This window comes from Scyliorhinus torazame, chromosome 26, assembly GCF_047496885.1.
Source record: "Scyliorhinus torazame isolate Kashiwa2021f chromosome 26, sScyTor2.1, whole genome shotgun sequence".
Taxonomy (NCBI): Eukaryota; Metazoa; Chordata; class Chondrichthyes; order Carcharhiniformes; family Scyliorhinidae; genus Scyliorhinus; species Scyliorhinus torazame.
The window spans coordinates 34,575,958-34,595,990 of NC_092732.1; positions in this window are offsets into that span (position 1 = coordinate 34,575,958).

Here is a 20,033-nt window from a genome sequence, read left to right on the forward strand (position 1 = left end):
TCTAACCCCGTGCTGTACCTGTCCTGGGAGTGTTTGATGGGGACAGTGTAGAGTGAGCTTTACTCTGTATCTAACCCCGTGCTCTACCTGTCCTGGGAGTGTTTGATGGGGACAGTGTAGAGGGAGCTTTACTCTGTATCTAACCCCGTGCTGTACCTGTCCTGGGAGTGTTTGATGGGGACAGTGTAGAGGGAGCTTTACTCTGTACCTAACCCCGTGCTGTACCTGTCCTGGGAGTGTTTGATGGGGACAGTGTAGAGGGAGCTTTACTCTGTATCTAACCCCGTGCTGTACCTGTCCTGGGATTGTTTGATGGGGACAGTGTAGAGGCAGCTTTACTCTGTATCTAACCCCGTGCTGTACCTGTCCTGGGAGTGTTTGATGGGGACAGTGTAGAGGGAGCTTTACTCTGTATCTAACCCCGTGCTGTACCTGTCCTGGGAGTGTTTGATGGGGACAGTGTAGAGGGAGCTTTACTCTGTATTTAACCCCGTGCTGTACCTGGCCTGGGAGTGTTTGATGGGGGAGTGGGTGGGGAAATGTGTGCACACAAAGATTCACGTTGCCAGCCGGGACTAATGGTTCCGGAGGAGCCACGGAGAGGGTGCCCAGTTGGAACCCTGCTCCATAAATAGCCTCCCACGTACCCCAAAAGCAGGATTTTACACACGCACTCTCACACACAAGCCTCTTTGAAACCGATTGGCGGGATTAGGATGTGCGGACGTCGCCATTGCTGTTGGTTTACCCAGATTTCACTGATGGACATGAGAACGGGTGGCACCTTTGCGGATTACGTTTTTGCCTGGGCCCCATGAACAGTGATGTGCAAAGAACTGGGTAAGTATTTCCGGGGGCGGGGGGAGAGAATAAAGTCTGTGGGGCTGCAAGGATTTGACCACGCCTGCAAATGAGCTGGGGTGGGGGAGGGGGGTGGCCATCGAATGCCCACTGGTCAGAAATAGGCTGGAAAGGACAGGCAAGGGCTGTGGTGTGTGTCTTGTCCCTCCAGTGCGGGAGCTACAATTGGAAACCGCTCAGAAGCCAAGCTCCTGCGTCAAGAGGCGAGTGATAATATGTGACACCCCACCGATCAATTTAGGAGTACCCAAATCATTTCTCTTCAATTAAGGTGCACTTTAGCGTGGCCAATCTTTGGGTTATGGGGGCGAAACCCACGCAGACACTGGGAGAAAGTGCAAACTCCACATGGACAGTGATCCCGGGGCCGGGATCGAACCTGGGACCGAGGCTAACCACTGGGCCGCCCGAAGTGCTCCCGACCTTTAACTCCCGAAATCGGGTAGTTTCAGCCCCACAACCCAAAGATGTGCAGGGTCGGTGGATTGGCCGCGCTAAATTGCCCCTTAATTGAAAAACAATAATTGAGCACTCTGAATTTATTGTTTAAAACGCCCATAATAATTTCCCTCTTCCCCCCCTCTTTATCTGTCCCCCTTAATATCTTCAAAACTTTGATCAAATGGCCCCCTCAACTGCCTGCATTCCGGGGAGTACGATTAATTCATGAAATTGCTGATGAAACATTTCCACCAACATTCACTCTCCCCCCCTGCCCAGCGGCAGCCGTGTGCACCGTCCACAAGACGCCCCGTGGCCACTCGCCGAGGTTCCTTCGACAGCACCTTCCAAACCGCCACCTCTACAATCTAGAAGGACGAGGGGGGCAGCAGACACATGGGGAACACCCCCACCTGCAAGTTCCCCCCTCTGGGCCACTCGCCGTCCCGACTCGAGAATATAACGGTTGTTCCTTCCCTGTGGCTGGGGGTCAGATTCACGGAACTCCCATGCACCAACATCCAAGTGACGGTGGCTTTGTGAGGGAGCGGCGGGGTCAGCGTCCACTTCCCCATCCAGCACCGTGTCCACTTCCCATCTCTCCCTCACCCCCAACTCGAGCACCGTGTCCACTTCCTGTCACCCACCTCAATCACCATGTCCACTTCCTGACCCCCATCTCGAGCACTGTGTCCACTTCCTGTCCCCACCTCGAGCACCGTGTCCACTTCCTGTCCCCACCTCGAGCACCGTCTCCACTTCCTGTCCCCACCTCGAGAACCGTGTCCACTTCCTGCCCCCACCTCGAGCACCGTCTCCACTTCCTGTCCCCACCTCGAGCACCGTGTCCACTTCCTGCCCCCACCTCGAACACCGTGTCCACTTCCTGCCCCCACCTCGAACACCGTGTCCACTTCCTGTCCCCACCTCGAGCACCGTGTCCACTTCCTGTCCCCACCTCGAGCACCGTGTCCACTTCCTGCCCCCACCTCGAGCACTGTGTCCACTTCCTGACCCCACCTCGAGCACCGCGTCCACTTCCTGACCCCCACCTCGAACACCGTGTCCACTTCCTGTCCCCACCTCGAGCACCGTGTCCACTTCCTGTCCCCACCTCGAGCACCGTGTCCACTTCCTGACCCCCACCTCGAGCACCGCGTCCACTTCCTGACCCCCACCTCGAGCACTGCGTCCACTTCCTGACCCCCACCTCGAACACCGTGTCCACTTCCTGACCCCACCTCGAGCACCGTCTCCACTTCCTGCCCCCACCTCGAGCACCGCGTCCACTTCCTGTCCCCACCTCGAGCACCGCGTCCACTTCCTGCCCCCACCTCGAGCACTGTGTCCACTTCCTGTCCCCACCTCGAGCACCGCGTCCACTTCCTGCCCCCACCTCGAGCACTGTGTCCACTTCCTGACCCCCACCTCGAGCACTGTGTCCACTTCCTGTCCCCACCTCGAGCACCGCGTCCACTTCCTGACCCCCACCTTGAGCACCGCGTCCACTTCCTGCCCCCACCTCGAGCACTGTGTCCACTTCCTGACCCCCACCTCGAGCACTGTGTCCACTTCCTGTCCCTACCTCAATCGCCGTGTCCACTTCCTGACCCCACCTCGAGCACCGTGTCCACTTCCTGTCCCCACCTCGAGCACCGTGTCCACTTCCTGTCCCCACCTCGAACACTGTGTCCACTTCCAGTCCGCACCTCGAGCACTGTGTCCACTTCCTGCCCCCACCTCGAGCACCGTGTCCACTTCCTGCCCCCACCTCGAGCACTGTGTCCACTTCCTGCCCCCACCTCGAGCACCGTGTCCACTTCCTGCCCCCACCTCGAGCACCGTGTCCACTTCCTGCCCCCACCTCGAACACCGTGTCCACTTCCTGCCCCCACCTCGAACACCGTGTCCACTTCCTGCCCCCACCTCGAGCACCGTGTCCACTTCCTGTCCCCACCTCGAAAACCGTGTCCACTTCCTGCCCCCACCTCGAACACCGTGTCCACTTCCTGCCCCCATCTCGAGCACCGTGTCCCCTTACTGTCCCCATCTCGAGCACGTCTCCACTTCCTGCCCCCACCTCGAGCACCGTGTCCACTTCCTGCCCCCACCTCGAACACCGTGTCCACTTCCTGCCCCCATCTCGAGCACCGTGTCCCCTTACTGTCCCCATCTCGAGCACGTCTCCACTTCCTGCCCCCACCTCGAGCACCGTGTCCACTTCCTGCCCCCACCTCGAGCACCGTGTCCACTTCCTGCCCCCACCTCGAGCACCGTGTCCACTTCCTGCCCCCACCTCGAACACTGTGTCCACTTCCTGCCCCCACCTCGAACACCGTGTCCACTTCCTGCCCCCACCTCGAACACTGTGTCCACTTCCTGTCTCCACCTCAAACACCGTGACCACTTCCTATCTCCCCACCTCGAGCACCGTGACCACTTCCTGTCCCCATCGAGCACCGCGTCCACTTCCTGTCCCCATCGAGCACCGTGTCCACTTCCTGTCCCCATCGAGCACCGTGTCCACTTCCTGTCTCCACCTCAAACACCGTGACCACTTCCTATCTCCCCACCTCGAGCACCGTGACCACTTCCTATCTCCCCACCTCGAGCACCGTGTCCACGTCCTGTCCCCACCTCAAGCACCGTGTCCACGTCCAGTCCCCACCTCGAGCACCGTGTCCACGTCCAGTCCCCACCTCGAGCACCGTGTCCACTTCCAGTCCCCACCTCGAGCACCGTGTCCACTTCCAGTCCCCACCTCGAGCACCGTGTCCACTTCCTGTCCCCACCTCGAGCACCGTGTCCACTTCCTGTCCCCCACCTCGAGCACCGTGTCCACTTCCTGTCCCCCACCTCGAGCACCTTGTCCACTTCCTCGCCCCCACCTTGAGCACCGTGTCCACTTCCTGTCCCCATCTCGAGCACCGTGTCCACTTCCTGTCCCCATCGAGCACCGTGTCCACTTCCTGTCCCCATCTCGAGCACCGTGTCCACTTCCTGTCCCCACCTCGAGCACCGTGTCCACTTCCTGTCCCCACCTCGAGCACCGTGTCCACTTCCTGTCCCCACCTCGAACACCGTGTCCACTTCCTGTCTCCACCTCAAACACCGTGACCACTTCCTATCTCCCCACCTCGAGCACCGTGACCACTTCCTGTCCCCATCGAGCACCGTGTCCACTTCCTGTCCCCATCTCGAGCACTGTGTCCACTTCCTGTCCCCATCTCGAGCACTGTGTCCACTTATGTCCCCATCTCGAGCACCGTGTCCACTTCCTGTCCCCATCTCGAGCACCGTGTCCACTTCCTGTCTCCACCTCAAACACCGTGTCCACTTCCTGTCTCCACCTCAAACACCGTGACCACTTCCTATCTCCCCACCTCGAGCACCGTGACCACTTCCTATCTCCCCACCTCGAGCACCGTGACCACTTCCTGTCCCCATCGAGCACCGTGTCCACTTCCTGTCCCCATCGAGCACCGTGTCCACTTCCTGTCCCCATCGAGCACCGTGTCCACGTCCTGTCCCCACCTCGAGCACCGTGTCCACGTCCTGTCCCCACCTCGAGCACCGTGTCCACGTCCTGTCCCCACCTCGAGCACCGTGTCCACTTCCTGCCCCCACCTCGAGCACCGTGTCCACTTCCTGCCCCCACCTCGAGCACCGTGTCCACTTCCTGTCCCCACCTCGAGCACCGTGTCCACTTCCTGTCCCCACCTCGAGCACCGTGTCCACTTCCTATCTCCCCACCTCGAGTACCGTGACCACTTCCTATCTCCCCACCTCGAGCACCGTGACCACTTCCTGTCCCCATCGAGCACCGTGTCCACTTCCTGTCCCCATCGAGCACTGTGTCCACTTCCTGTCCCCATCGAGCACCGTGTCCACTTCCTGTCCCCATCTCGAGCACCGTGTCCACTTCCTGTCCCCATCTCGAGCACAGTGTCCACTTCCTGTCTCCACCTCAAACACCGTGACCACTTCCTATCTCCCCACCTCGAGCACCGTGACCACTTCCTATCTCCCCACCTCGAGCACCGTGTCCACGTCCTGTCCCCACCTCATGCACCGTGTCCACGTCCTGTCCCCAGCTCGAGCACCGTGTCCACGTCCTGTCCCCAGCTCGAGCACCGTGTCCACTTCCAGTCCCCACCTCGAGCACCGTGTCCACTTCCTGTCCCCACCTCGACCACCGTGTCCACTTCCTGTCCCCCACCTCGAGCACCTTGTCCACTTCCTCGCCCCCACCTTGAGCACCGTGTCCACTTCCTGTCCCCATCTCGTGCACCGCGTCCACTTCCTGTCCCCATCTCGAGCACCGTGTCCACATCATGTCCCCATCGAGCACCGTGTCCACTTCCTGTCCCCACCTCGAGCACCGCGTCCACTTCCTGTCCCCACCTCGAGCACCGCGTCCACTTCCTGACCCCCACCTCGAGCACCGCGTCCACTTCCTGCCCCCACCTCGAACACCGCGTCCACTTCCTGCCCCCACCTCGAACACCGTGTCCACTTCCTCGCCGCCACCTCGAGCACCGTCTCCACTTCCTGTCCCCACCTCGAGCACTGTGTCCACTTCCTGTCCCCACCTCGAGCACCGTGTCCACTTCCTGCCCCCACCTCGAACACCGTGTCCACTTCCTGTCCCCACCTCGAGCACTGCGTCCACTTCCTGTCCCCACCTCGAGCACCGCGTCCACTTCCTGTCCCCACCTCGAGCACCGCGTCCACTTCCTGCCCCCACCTCGAGCACTGTGTCCACTTCCTGACCCCCACCTCGAGCACTGTGTCCACTTCCTGTCCCCACCTCGAGCACCGCGTCCACTTCCTGACCCCACCTCGAGCACCGTGTCCACTTCCTGTCCCCACCTCGAGCACCGTGTCCACTTCCTGTCCCCACCTCGAACACTGTGTCCACTTCCAGTCCGCACCTCGAGCACCGTGTCCACTTCCTGCCCCCACCTCGAGCACCGTGTCCACTTCCTGCCCCCACCTCGAGCACCGTGTCCACTTCCTGCCCCCACCTCGAACACCGTGTCCACTTCCTGCCCCCACCTCGAACACCGTGTCCACTTCCTGCCCCCACCTCGAGCACCGTGTCCACTTCCTGCCCCCACCTCGAGCACCGTGTCCACTTCCTGTCCCCACCTCGAACACCGTGTCCACTTCCTGCCCCCACCTCGAACACCGTGTCCACTTCCTGCCCCCATCTCGAGCACCGTGTCCCCTTACCGTCCCCATCTCGAGCACGTCTCCACTTCCTGCCCCCACCTCGAGCACCGTGTCCACTTCCTGCCCCCACCTCGAGCACCGTGTCCACTTCCTGCCCCCACCTCGAACACCGTGTCCACTTCCTGCCCCCACCTCGAACACTGTGTCCACTTCCTGTCTCCACCTCAAACACCGTGACCACTTCCTATCTCCCCACCTCGAGCACCGTGACCACTTCCTGTCCCCATCGAGCACCGCGTCCACTTCCTGTCCCCATCGAGCACCGTGTCCACTTCCTGTCCCCATTGAGCACCGTGTCCACTTCCTGTCCACATCTCGAGCACCGTGTCCACTTCCTGTCCCCATCTCGAGCACCGTGTCCACTTCCTGTCCCCATCTCGAGCACCGTGTCCACTTCCTGTCTCCACCTCTAACACCGTGACCACTTCCTATCTCCCCACCTCGAGCACCGTGTCCACTTCCTATCTCCCCACCTCGAGCACCGTGTCCACGTCCTGTCCCCACCTCAAGCACCGTGTCCACGTCCAGTCCCCACCTCGAGCACCGTGTCCACTTCCAGTCCCCACCTCGAGCACCGTGTCCACTTCCTGTCCCCACCTCGAGCACCGTGTCCACTTCCTGTCCCCACCTCGAGCACCGTGTCCACTTCCTGTCCCCACCTCGAGCACCGTGTCCACTTCCTGTCCCCCACCTCGAGCACCGTGTCCACTTCCTGTCCCCCACCTCGAGCACCTTGTCCACTTCCTCGCCCCCACCTTGAGCACCGTGTCCACTTCCTGTCCCCATCTCGAGCACCGTGTCCACTTCCTGTCCCCATCGAGCACCGTGTCCACTTCCTGTCCCCATCTCGAGCACCATGTCCACTTCCTGTCCCCATCTCGAGCACCGTGTCCACTTCCTGTCCCCACCTCGAGCACCGTGTCCACTTCCTGTCCCCACCTCGAACACCGTGTCCACTTCCTGTCTCCACCTCAACCACCGTGACCACTTCCTATCTCCCCACCTCGAGCACCGTGACCACTTCCTGTCCCCATCGAGCACCGTGTCCACTTCCTGTCCCCATCTCGAGCACTGTGTCCACTTCCTGTCCCCATCTCGAGCACTGTGTCCACTTCCTGTCCCCATCTCGAGCACTGTGTCCACTTATGTCCCCATCTCGAGCACCGTGTCCACTTCCTGTCCCCATCTCGAGCACCGTGTCCACTTCCTGTCCCCACCTCGAACACCGTGTCCACTTCCTGTCTCCACCTCAAACACCGTGTCCACTTCCTGTCTCCACCTCAAACACCGTGTCCACTTCCTGTCTCCACCTCAAACACCGTGACCACTTCCTATCTCCCCACCTCGAGCACCGTGACCACTTCCTATCTCCCCACCTCGAGCACCGTGACCACTTCCTGTCCCCATCGAGCACCGTGTCCACTTCCTGTCCCCATCGAGCACCGTGTCCACTTCCTGTCCCCATCGAGCACCGTGTCCACGTCCTGTCCCCACCTCGAGCACCGTGTCCACTTCCTGTCCCCACCTCGAGCACCGTGTCCACTTCCTGCCCCCACCTCGAGCACCGTGTCCACTTCCTGCCCCCACCTCGAGCACCGTGTCCACTTCCTGTCCCCACCTCGAGCACCGTGTCCACTTCCTGTCCCCACCTCGAGCACCGTGTCCACTTCCTATCTCCCCACCTCGAGTACCGTGACCACTTCCTATCTCCCCACCTCGAGCACCGTGACCACTTCCTGTCCCCATCGAGCACCGTGTCCACTTCCTGTCCCCATCGAGCACCGTGTCCACTTCCTGTCCCCATCGAGCACCGTGTCCACTTCCTGTCCCCATCTCGAGCACCGTGTCCACTTCCTGTCCCCATCTCGAGCACAGTGTCCACTTCCTGTCTCCACCTCAAACACCGTGACCACTTCCTATCTCCCCACCTCGAGCACCGTGACCAGTTCCTATCTCCCCACCTCGAGCACCGTGTCCACGTCCTGTCCCCACCTCATGCACCGTGTCCACGTCCTGTCCCCAGCTCGAGCACCGTGTCCACGTCCTGTCCCCAGCTCGAGCACCGTGTCCACTTCCAGTCCCCACCTCGAGCACCGTGTCCACTTCCTGTCCCCACCTCGACCACCGTGTCCACTTCCTGTCCCCCACCTCGAGCACCTTGTCCACTTCCTCGCCCCCACCTTGAGCACCGTGTCCACTTCCTGTCCCCATCTCGTGCACCGCGTCCACTTCCTGTCCCCATCTCGAGCACCGTGTCCACATCATGTCCCCATCGAGCACCGTGTCCACTTCCTGTCCCCATCGAGCACCGTGTCCACTTCCTGTCCCCATCTCGAGCACTGTGTCCACTTATGTCCCCATCTCGAGCACCGTGTCCACTTCCTGTCCCCATCTCGAGCACCGTGTCCACTTCCTGTCCCCACCTCGAACACCGTGTCCACTTCCTGTCTCCACCTCAAACATCGTGTCCACTTCCTGTCTCCACCTCAAACACCGTGACCACTTCCTATCTCCCCACCTCGAGCACCGTGACCACTTCCTATCTCCCCACCTCGAGCACCGTGTCCATGTCCTGTCCCCACCTCGAGCACCGTGTCCACGTCCTGTCCCCACCTCGAGCACCGTGTCCACGTCCTGTCCCCACCTCGAGCACCGTGTCCACTTCCTGTCCCCACCTCGAGCACCGTGTCCACTTCCTGCCCCCACCTCGAGCACCGTGTCCACTTCCTGGCCCCACCTCGAGCACCGTGTCCACTTCCTGGCCCCACCTCGAGCACCGTGTCCACTTCCTGTCCCCACCTCGAACACCGTGTCCACTTCCTGTCTCCACCTCAAACACCGTGACCACTTCCTATCTCCCCACCTCGAGCACCGTGACCACTTCCTATCTCACCACCTCGAGCACCGTGTCCATGTCCTGTCCCCACCTCAAGCACCGTGTCCACGTCCTGTCCCCACCTCGAGCACCGTGTCCACTTCCTGTCCCCACCTCGAGCACCGTGTCCACTTCCTGCCCCCACCTCGAGCACCGTGCCCACTTCCTGCCCCCACCTCGAGCACTGTGTCCACTTCCTGTCCCCACCTCGAGCACCGTGTCCACTTCCTGTCCCCACCTAGAGCACCGTGTCGAATTCCTGTCCCCATCTCGAACACCGTGTCTACTTCCTCTCCCCACCTCGAGCACAGTGTCCAATTCCAGTCCCCACCTCGAGCACCGTGTCCAATTCCAGTCCCCACCTCGAGCATGTGTGCACTTCCTGTCCCCACCTTGAGCACCGTGTGCACTTCCTGTCTCCACCTCGAACACCGTGTCCACTTCCTGTCCCCACCTTGAACACCGTGTCCACTTCCTGTCCCCACCGTGACCACTTCCTGTCCCCAACGTGACCATTTCCTGTCCCCACCTCGAACACCGTGTCCACTTCCGGTCCCCACCTCGAGCACCGTGTCCACTTCCTCGCCCCCACCTCGAGCACCGTATCCACTTCCTGCCCCCACCTCGAACACCGTGTCCACTTCCTGCCCCCACCTCGAACACCGTGTCCACTTCCTGCCCCCACCTCGAACAACGTGTCCACTTCCTGCCCCCACCTCGAACACCGTGTCCACTTCCTGCCCCCACCTCGAACACCGTGTCCACTTCCTGCCCCCACCTCGAACACCGTGTCCACTTCCTGCCCCCATCTCAAGCACCGTGTCCACTTCCTGTCCCCATCTCGAGCACCGTGTCCACTTCCTGTCCCCATCTCGAGCACCGTGTCCACTTCCTGTCCCCATCTCGAGCACCGTGTCCACTTCCTGTCCCCATCTCGACCACCGTGTCCACTTCCTGTTCCCACCTCGAGCACCGTGTCCACTTCCTGCCCCCACCTTGAGCACTGTGTCCACTTCCTGCCCCCACCTCGAACACCATGTCCACTTCCTGTCCCCACCTCAAGCACATGTCCAATTCCAGTCCCCACCGCGAGCAATTGTCCACTTCCTGTCCCACACATCGAGCACGTGTCCACTTCCTCTCCCCAACCTAGAGCACTGTCCACTTCCTGTCCCCACCTCGAGCACCGTGTCCACTTCCTGGCCCCACCTCGAGCACGTGTCCAATTCCTGTCCCCCACCTTGAGCACTGTCCACTTCCTGCCCCCACCTCGAGCACCCTGTCCACTTCCTGTCCCCACCTCGAGCACCGTGTCCAATTCCAGTCCCCACCTCGAGCACCGTGTCCAATTCCAGTCACCACCTCGAGCACCGTGTCCAATTCCAGTCACCACCTCGAGCACGTGTCCACTTCCTGTCCCCATCTCGAGCACCGTGTCCACTTCCTGTCCCCACCTCGAGCACCGTGTCCACTTCCTGGGCCCACATCGAGCACCGTGTCGACTTCCTGTCCCCATCTCGAGCACCGTGTCCACTTCCTGTCCCCACCTCGAGCACCGTGTCCACTTCCTGTCCCCACCTCGAGCACCGTGTCCAATTCCAGTCCCCACCTCGAGCACCGTGTCCAATTCCAGTCCCCACCTCGAGCACCGTGTCCAATTCCAGTCCCCACCTCGAGCACCGTGTCCAATTCCAGTCCCCACGTCGAGCACCGTGTCCAATTCCAGTCCCCACCTCGAGCACCGTGTCCAATTCCAGTCCCCACCTCGAGCACGTGTCCACTTCCTGTCCCCACCTCGAGCACCGTGTCCACTTCCTGTCCCCCACCTCGAGCACCTTGTCCACTTCCTCGCCCCCACCTCGAGCACCGTGTCCACTTCCTGTCCCCATCTCGAGCACCGTGTCCACTTCCTGTCCCCATCTCGAGCACCGTGTCCACTTCCTGTCCCCATCTCGAGCACCGTGTCCACTTCCTGTCCCCATCTCGAGCACCGTGTCCACTTCCTGTCCCCATTGAACACCGTGTCCACTTCCTGTCCCCATCGAGCACCGTGTCCACTTCCTGTCCCCATCGAGCACCGTGTCCACTTCCTGTCCCCATCGAGCACCGTGTCCACTTCCTGTCCCCATCGAGCACCGTGTCCACTTCCTGTCCCCATCGAGCACCGTGTCCACTTCCTGTCCCCATCGAGCACCGTGTCCACTTCCTGTCCCCATCTCGAGCACCGTGTCCACTTCCTGTCCCCATCTCGAGCACCGTGTCCACTTCCTGTCCCCATCTCAAGCACCGAGTCCACTTCCTCCCCGCACCTCGAGCACCATGTCCACTTCCTGCCCCCACCTCGAGCACCGTGTCCACTTCCTGTCCCCATCTCGAGCACCGTGTCCACTTCCTGTCCCCATCTCGAGCACCTTGTCCACTTCCTGTCCCCATCTCGAGCACCGTGTCCACTTCCTGTCCCCATCTCGAGCACCGTGTCCACTTCCTGTCCCCATCTCGAACACCGTGTCTACTTACTGTCTCCACCTCGAACACCGTGTCCACTTCCTCTCCCCCACCTCGAGTACCGTGACCACTTCCTCTCTCCCCACCTCGAGCACCGTGTCCACGTCCTGTCCCCACGTCGAGCACCGTGTCCACGTCCTGTCCCCACCTCGAGCACCGTGTCCACGTCCTGTCCCCACCTCGAGCACCGTGTCCACGTCCTGTCCCCACCTCGAGCACCGTGTCCACTTCCTGTCCCCATCTCGAACACCGTGTCCACTTCCTGTCCCCATCTCGAACACCGTGTCCACTTCCTGTCCCCATCTCGAGCACCGTGTCCACTTCCTGTCCCCATCTCGAGCACCGTGTCCACTTCCTCTCCCCACCTCGAGCACCGTGTCCAATTCCAGTCCCCACCTCGAGCACGTGTCCACTTCCTGTCCCCACCTTGAGCACCGTGTCCACTTCCTGTCCCCACCTCGAGCACCGTGTCCACTTCCTGTCTCCACCTCGAACACCGTGTCCACTTCCTGTCCCCACCTTGAACACCGTGTCCACTTCCTGGCCCCACCTCGAGCACCGTGTCCACTTCCTGGCCCCACCTCGAGCACGTGTCCAATTCCTGTCCCCCACCTTGAGCACTGTCCACTTCCTGCCCCCACCTCGAGCACCCTGTCCACTTCCTGTCCCCCACATCGAGCACGTGTCCAATTCCTGTCCCCCACCTCGAGCACCCTGTCCACTTCCTGTCCCCACCTCGAGCACCGTGTCCAATTCCAGTCCCCACCTCGAGCACCGTGTCCAATTCCAGTCACCACCTCGAGCACCGTGTCCAATTCCAGTCACCACCTCGAGCACGTGTCCACTTCCTGTTCCCACCTTGAGCACTGTGTCCACTTCCTGTCCCCATCTCGAGCACCGTGTCCACTTCCTGTCCCCACCTCGAGCACCGTGTCCACTTCCTGTCCCCACCTCGAGCACCGTGTCCACTTCCTGTCCCCACCTCGAGCACCGTGTCGACTTCCTGTCCCCATCTCGAGCACCGTGTCCACTTCCTGTCCCCACCTCGAGCACCGTGTCCACTTCCTGTCCCCACCTCGAGCACCGTGTCCACTTCCTGTCCCCACCTCGAGCACCGTGTCCAATTCCAGTCCCCACCTCGAGCACCGTGTCCAATTCCAGTCCCACCTCGAGCACCGTGTCCAATTCCAGTCCCCACCTCGAGCACCGTGTCCAATTCCAGTCCCCACCTCGAGCACGTGTCCACTTCCTGTCCCCACCTCGAGCACTGTGTCCACTTCCTGTCCCCCACCTCGAGCACCTTGTCCACTTCCTGGCCCCCACCTTGAGCACCGTGTCCACTTCCTGTCCCCATCTCGAGCACCGTGTCCACTTCCTGTCCCCACCTCGAGCACCGTGTCCACTTCCTGTCCCCATCGAGCACCGTGTCCACTTCCTGTCCCCATCGAGCACCGTGTCCACTTCAAAGAACAAAGAACAAAGAACAAAGAAATGTACAGCACTGGAACAGGCCCTTCGGCCCTCCAAGCCCGTGCCGACCATACTGCCCGACTAAACTACAATCTTCTACACTTCCTGGGTCCGTATCCTTCTATTCCCATCCTATTCATATATTTGTCAAGATGCCCCTTAAATGTCCCTATCGTCCCTGCCTCCACTACCTCCTCCGGTAGTGAGTTCCAGGCACCCACTACCCTCTGCGTAAAAAACTTGCCTCGTACATCTACTCTAAACTTTGCCCCTCTCACCTTAAACCTATGCCCCCTAGTAATTGACCCCTCTACCCTGGGGAAAAGCCTCTGACTATCCACTCTGTCTATGCCCCTCATAATTTTGTATACCTCTATCAGGTCGCCCCTCAACCTCCTTCGTTCCAGTGAGAACAAACCGAGTTTATTCAATCGCTCCTCATAGCTTAGATGGGACTTCCTGTCCCCATCGAGCACCGTGTCCACTTCCTGTCCCCATCGAGCACCGTGTCCACTTCCTGTCCCCATCGAGCACCGTGTCCACTTCCTGTCCCCATCTCGAGCACCGTGTCCACTTCCTGTCCCCATCGAGCACCGTGTCCACTTCCTGTCCCCATCGAGCACCGTGTCCACTTCCTCCCCGCACCTCGAGCACCATGTCCACTTCCTGCCCCCACCTCGAGCACCGTGTCCACTTCCTGTCCCCACCTCGAGCACCGTGTCCACTTCCTGTCCCCATCTCAAGCACCTTGTCCACTTCCTGTCCCCATCTCGAGCACCGTGTCCACTTCCTGTCCCCATCTCGAGCACCGTGTCCACTTCCTGTCCCCATCTCGAGCACCGTGTCCACTTCCTGTCCCCATCTCGAACACCGTGTCTACTTACTGTCTCCACCTCGAACACCGTGTCCACTTCCTGTCCCCACCTCGAGCACCGCGTCCACTTCCTGTCCCCACCTCGAGCACCGCGTCCACTTCCTGTCCCCACCTCGAGCACCGCGTCCACTTCCTGCCCCCACCTCGAGCACTGTGTCCACTTCCTGTCCCCACCTCGAGCACCGCGTCCACTTCCTGCCCCCACCTCGAGCACTGTGTCCACTTCCTGACCCCCACCTCGAGCACTGTGTCCACTTCCTGTCCCCACCTCGAGCACCGCGTCCACTTCCTGACCCCCACCTTGAGCACCGCGTCCACTTCCTGCCCCCACCTCGAGCACTGTGTCCACTTCCTGACCCCCACCTCGAGCACTGTGTCCACTTCCTGTCCCTACCTCAATCGCCGTGTCCACTTCCTGACCCCACCTCGAGCACCGTGTCCACTTCCTGTCCCCACCTCGAGCACCGTGTCCACTTCCTGTCCCCACCTCGAACACTGTGTCCACTTCCAGTCCGCACCTCGAGCACTGTGTCCACTTCCTGCCCCCACCTCGAGCACCGTGTCCACTTCCTGCCCCCACCTCGAGCACTGTGTCCACTTCCTGCCCCCACCTCGAGCACCGTGTCCACTTCCTGCCCCCACCTCGAGCACCGTGTCCACTTCCTGCCCCCACCTCGAACACCGTGTCCACTTCCTGCCCCCACCTCGAACACCGTGTCCACTTCCTGCCCCCACCTCGAGCACCGTGTCCACTTCCTGTCCCCACCTCGAAAACCGTGTCCACTTCCTGCCCCCACCTCGAACACCGTGTCCACTTCCTGCCCCCATCTCGAGCACCGTGTCCCCTTACTGTCCCCATCTCGAGCACGTCTCCACTTCCTGCCCCCACCTCGAGCACCGTGTCCACTTCCTGCCCCCACCTCGAACACCGTGTCCACTTCCTGCCCCCATCTCGAGCACCGTGTCCCCTTACTGTCCCCATCTCGAGCACGTCTCCACTTCCTGCCCCCACCTCGAGCACCGTGTCCACTTCCTGCCCCCACCTCGAGCACCGTGTCCACTTCCTGCCCCCACCTCGAGCACCGTGTCCACTTCCTGCCCCCACCTCGAACACTGTGTCCACTTCCTGCCCCCACCTCGAACACCGTGTCCACTTCCTGCCCCCACCTCGAACACTGTGTCCACTTCCTGTCTCCACCTCAAACACCGTGACCACTTCCTATCTCCCCACCTCGAGCACCGTGACCACTTCCTGTCCCCATCGAGCACCGCGTCCACTTCCTGTCCCCATCGAGCACCGTGTCCACTTCCTGTCCCCATCGAGCACCGTGTCCACTTCCTGTCTCCACCTCAAACACCGTGACCACTTCCTATCTCCCCACCTCGAGCACCGTGACCACTTCCTATCTCCCCACCTCGAGCACCGTGTCCACGTCCTGTCCCCACCTCAAGCACCGTGTCCACGTCCAGTCCCCACCTCGAGCACCGTGTCCACGTCCAGTCCCCACCTCGAGCACCGTGTCCACTTCCAGTCCCCACCTCGAGCACCGTGTCCACTTCCAGTCCCCACCTCGAGCACCGTGTCCACTTCCTGTCCCCACCTCGAGCACCGTGTCCACTTCCTGTCCCCCACCTCGAGCACCGTGTCCACTTCCTGTCCCCCACCTCGAGCACCTTGTCCACTTCCTCGCCCCCACCTTGAGCACCGTGTCCACTTCCTGTCCCCATCTCGAGCACCGTGTCCACTTCCTGTCCCCATCGAGCACCGTGTCCACTTCCTGTCCCCATCTCGAGCACCGTGTCCACTTCCTGTCCCCACCTCGAGCACCGTGTCCACTTCCTGTCCCCACCTCGAGCACCGTGTCCACTTCCTGTCCCCACCTCGAACACCGTGTCCACTTCCTGTCTCCACCTCAAACACCGTGACCACTTCCTATCTCCCCACCTCGAGCACCGTGACCACTTCCTGTCCCCATCGAGCACCGTGTCCACTTCCTGTCCCCATCTCGAGCACTGTGTCCACTTCCTGTCCCCATCTCGAGCACTGTGTCCACTTATGTCCCCATCTCGAGCACCGTGTCCACTTCCTGTCCCCATCTCGAGCACCGTGTCCACTTCCTGTCTCCACCTCAAACACCGTGTCCACTTCCTGTCTCCACCTCAAACACCGTGACCACTTCCTATCTCCCCACCTCGAGCACCGTGACCACTTCCTATCTCCCCACCTCGAGCACCGTGACCACTTCCTGTCCCCATCGAGCACCGTGTCCACTTCCTGTCCCCATCGAGCACCGTGTCCACTTCCTGTCCCCATCGAGCACCGTGTCCACGTCCTGTCCCCACCTCGAGCACCGTGTCCACGTCCTGTCCCCACCTCGAGCACCGTGTCCACGTCCTGTCCCCACCTCGAGCACCGTGTCCACTTCCTGCCCCCACCTCGAGCACCGTGTCCACTTCCTGCCCCCACCTCGAGCACCGTGTCCACTTCCTGTCCCCACCTCGAGCACCGTGTCCACTTCCTGTCCCCACCTCGAGCACCGTGTCCACTTCCTATCTCCCCACCTCGAGTACCGTGACCACTTCCTATCTCCCCACCTCGAGCACCGTGACCACTTCCTGTCCCCATCGAGCACCGTGTCCACTTCCTGTCCCCATCGAGCACTGTGTCCACTTCCTGTCCCCATCGAGCACCGTGTCCACTTCCTGTCCCCATCTCGAGCACCGTGTCCACTTCCTGTCCCCATCTCGAGCACAGTGTCCACTTCCTGTCTCCACCTCAAACACCGTGACCACTTCCTATCTCCCCACCTCGAGCACCGTGACCACTTCCTATCTCCCCACCTCGAGCACCGTGTCCACGTCCTGTCCCCACCTCATGCACCGTGTCCACGTCCTGTCCCCAGCTCGAGCACCGTGTCCACGTCCTGTCCCCAGCTCGAGCACCGTGTCCACTTCCAGTCCCCACCTCGAGCACCGTGTCCACTTCCTGTCCCCACCTCGACCACCGTGTCCACTTCCTGTCCCCCACCTCGAGCACCTTGTCCACTTCCTCGCCCCCACCTTGAGCACCGTGTCCACTTCCTGTCCCCATCTCGTGCACCGCGTCCACTTCCTGTCCCCATCTCGAGCACCGTGTCCACATCATGTCCCCATCGAGCACCGTGTCCACTTCCTGTCCCCACCTCGAGCACCGCGTCCACTTCCTGTCCCCACCTCGAGCACCGCGTCCACTTCCTGACCCCCACCTCGAGCACCGCGTCCACTTCCTGCCCCCACCTCGAACACCGCGTCCACTTCCTGCCCCCACCTCGAACACCGTGTCCACTTCCTCGCCGCCACCTCGAGCACCGTCTCCACTTCCTGTCCCCACCTCGAGCACTGTGTCCACTTCCTGTCCCCACCTCGAGCACCGTGTCCACTTCCTGCCCCCACCTCGAACACCGTGTCCACTTCCTGTCCCCACCTCGAGCACTGCGTCCACTTCCTGTCCCCACCTCGAGCACCGCGTCCACTTCCTGTCCCCACCTCGAGCACCGCGTCCACTTCCTGCCCCCACCTCGAGCACTGTGTCCACTTCCTGACCCCCACCTCGAGCACTGTGTCCACTTCCTGTCCCCACCTCGAGCACCGCGTCCACTTCCTGACCCCACCTCGAGCACCGTGTCCACTTCCTGTCCCCACCTCGAGCACCGTGTCCACTTCCTGTCCCCACCTCGAACACTGTGTCCACTTCCAGTCCGCACCTCGAGCACCGTGTCCACTTCCTGCCCCCACCTCGAGCACCGTGTCCACTTCCTGCCCCCACCTCGAGCACCGTGTCCACTTCCTGCCCCCACCTCGAACACCGTGTCCACTTCCTGCCCCCACCTCGAACACCGTGTCCACTTCCTGCCCCCACCTCGAGCACCGTGTCCACTTCCTGCCCCCACCTCGAGCACCGTGTCCACTTCCTGTCCCCACCTCGAACACCGTGTCCACTTCCTGCCCCCACCTCGAACACCGTGTCCACTTCCTGCCCCCATCTCGAGCACCGTGTCCCCTTACCGTCCCCATCTCGAGCACGTCTCCACTTCCTGCCCCCACCTCGAGCACCGTGTCCACTTCCTGCCCCCACCTCGAGCACCGTGTCCACTTCCTGCCCCCACCTCGAACACCGTGTCCACTTCCTGCCCCCACCTCGAACACTGTGTCCACTTCCTGTCTCCACCTCAAACACCGTGACCACTTCCTATCTCCCCACCTCGAGCACCGTGACCACTTCCTGTCCCCATCGAGCACCGCGTCCACTTCCTGTCCCCATCGAGCACCGTGTCCACTTCCTGTCCCCATTGAGCACCGTGTCCACTTCCTGTCCACATCTCGAGCACCGTGTCCACTTCCTGTCCCCATCTCGAGCACCGTGTCCACTTCCTGTCCCCATCTCGAGCACCGTGTCCACTTCCTGTCTCCACCTCTAACACCGTGACCACTTCCTATCTCCCCACCTCGAGCACCGTGTCCACTTCCTATCTCCCCACCTCGAGCACCGTGTCCACGTCCTGTCCCCACCTCAAGCACCGTGTCCACGTCCAGTCCCCACCTCGAGCACCGTGTCCACTTCCAGTCCCCACCTCGAGCACCGTGTCCACTTCCTGTCCCCACCTCGAGCACCGTGTCCACTTCCTGTCCCCACCTCGAGCACCGTGTCCACTTCCTGTCCCCACCTCGAGCACCGTGTCCACTTCCTGTCCCCCACCTCGAGCACCGTGTCCACTTCCTGTCCCCCACCTCGAGCACCTTGTCCACTTCCTCGCCCCCACCTTGAGCACCGTGTCCACTTCCTGTCCCCATCTCGAGCACCGTGTCCACTTCCTGTCCCCATCGAGCACCGTGTCCACTTCCTGTCCCCATCTCGAGCACCATGTCCACTTCCTGTCCCCATCTCGAGCACCGTGTCCACTTCCTGTCCCCACCTCGAGCACCGTGTCCACTTCCTGTCCCCACCTCGAACACCGTGTCCACTTCCTGTCTCCACCTCAACCACCGTGACCACTTCCTATCTCCCCACCTCGAGCACCGTGACCACTTCCTGTCCCCATCGAGCACCGTGTCCACTTCCTGTCCCCATCTCGAGCACTGTGTCCACTTCCTGTCCCCATCTCGAGCACTGTGTCCACTTCCTGTCCCCATCTCGAGCACTGTGTCCACTTATGTCCCCATCTCGAGCACCGTGTCCACTTCCTGTCCCCATCTCGAGCACCGTGTCCACTTCCTGTCCCCACCTCGAACACCGTGTCCACTTCCTGTCTCCACCTCAAACACCGTGTCCACTTCCTGTCTCCACCTCAAACACCGTGTCCACTTCCTGTCTCCACCTCAAACACCGTGACCACTTCCTATCTCCCCACCTCGAGCACCGTGACCACTTCCTATCTCCCCACCTCGAGCACCGTGACCACTTCCTGTCCCCATCGAGCACCGTGTCCACTTCCTGTCCCCATCGAGCACCGTGTCCACTTCCTGTCCCCATCGAGCACCGTGTCCACGTCCTGTCCCCACCTCGAGCACCGTGTCCACTTCCTGTCCCCACCTCGAGCACCGTGTCCACTTCCTGCCCCCACCTCGAGCACCGTGTCCACTTCCTGCCCCCACCTCGAGCACCGTGTCCACTTCCTGTCCCCACCTCGAGCACCGTGTCCACTTCCTGTCCCCACCTCGAGCACCGTGTCCACTTCCTATCTCCCCACCTCGAGTACCGTGACCACTTCCTATCTCCCCACCTCGAGCACCGTG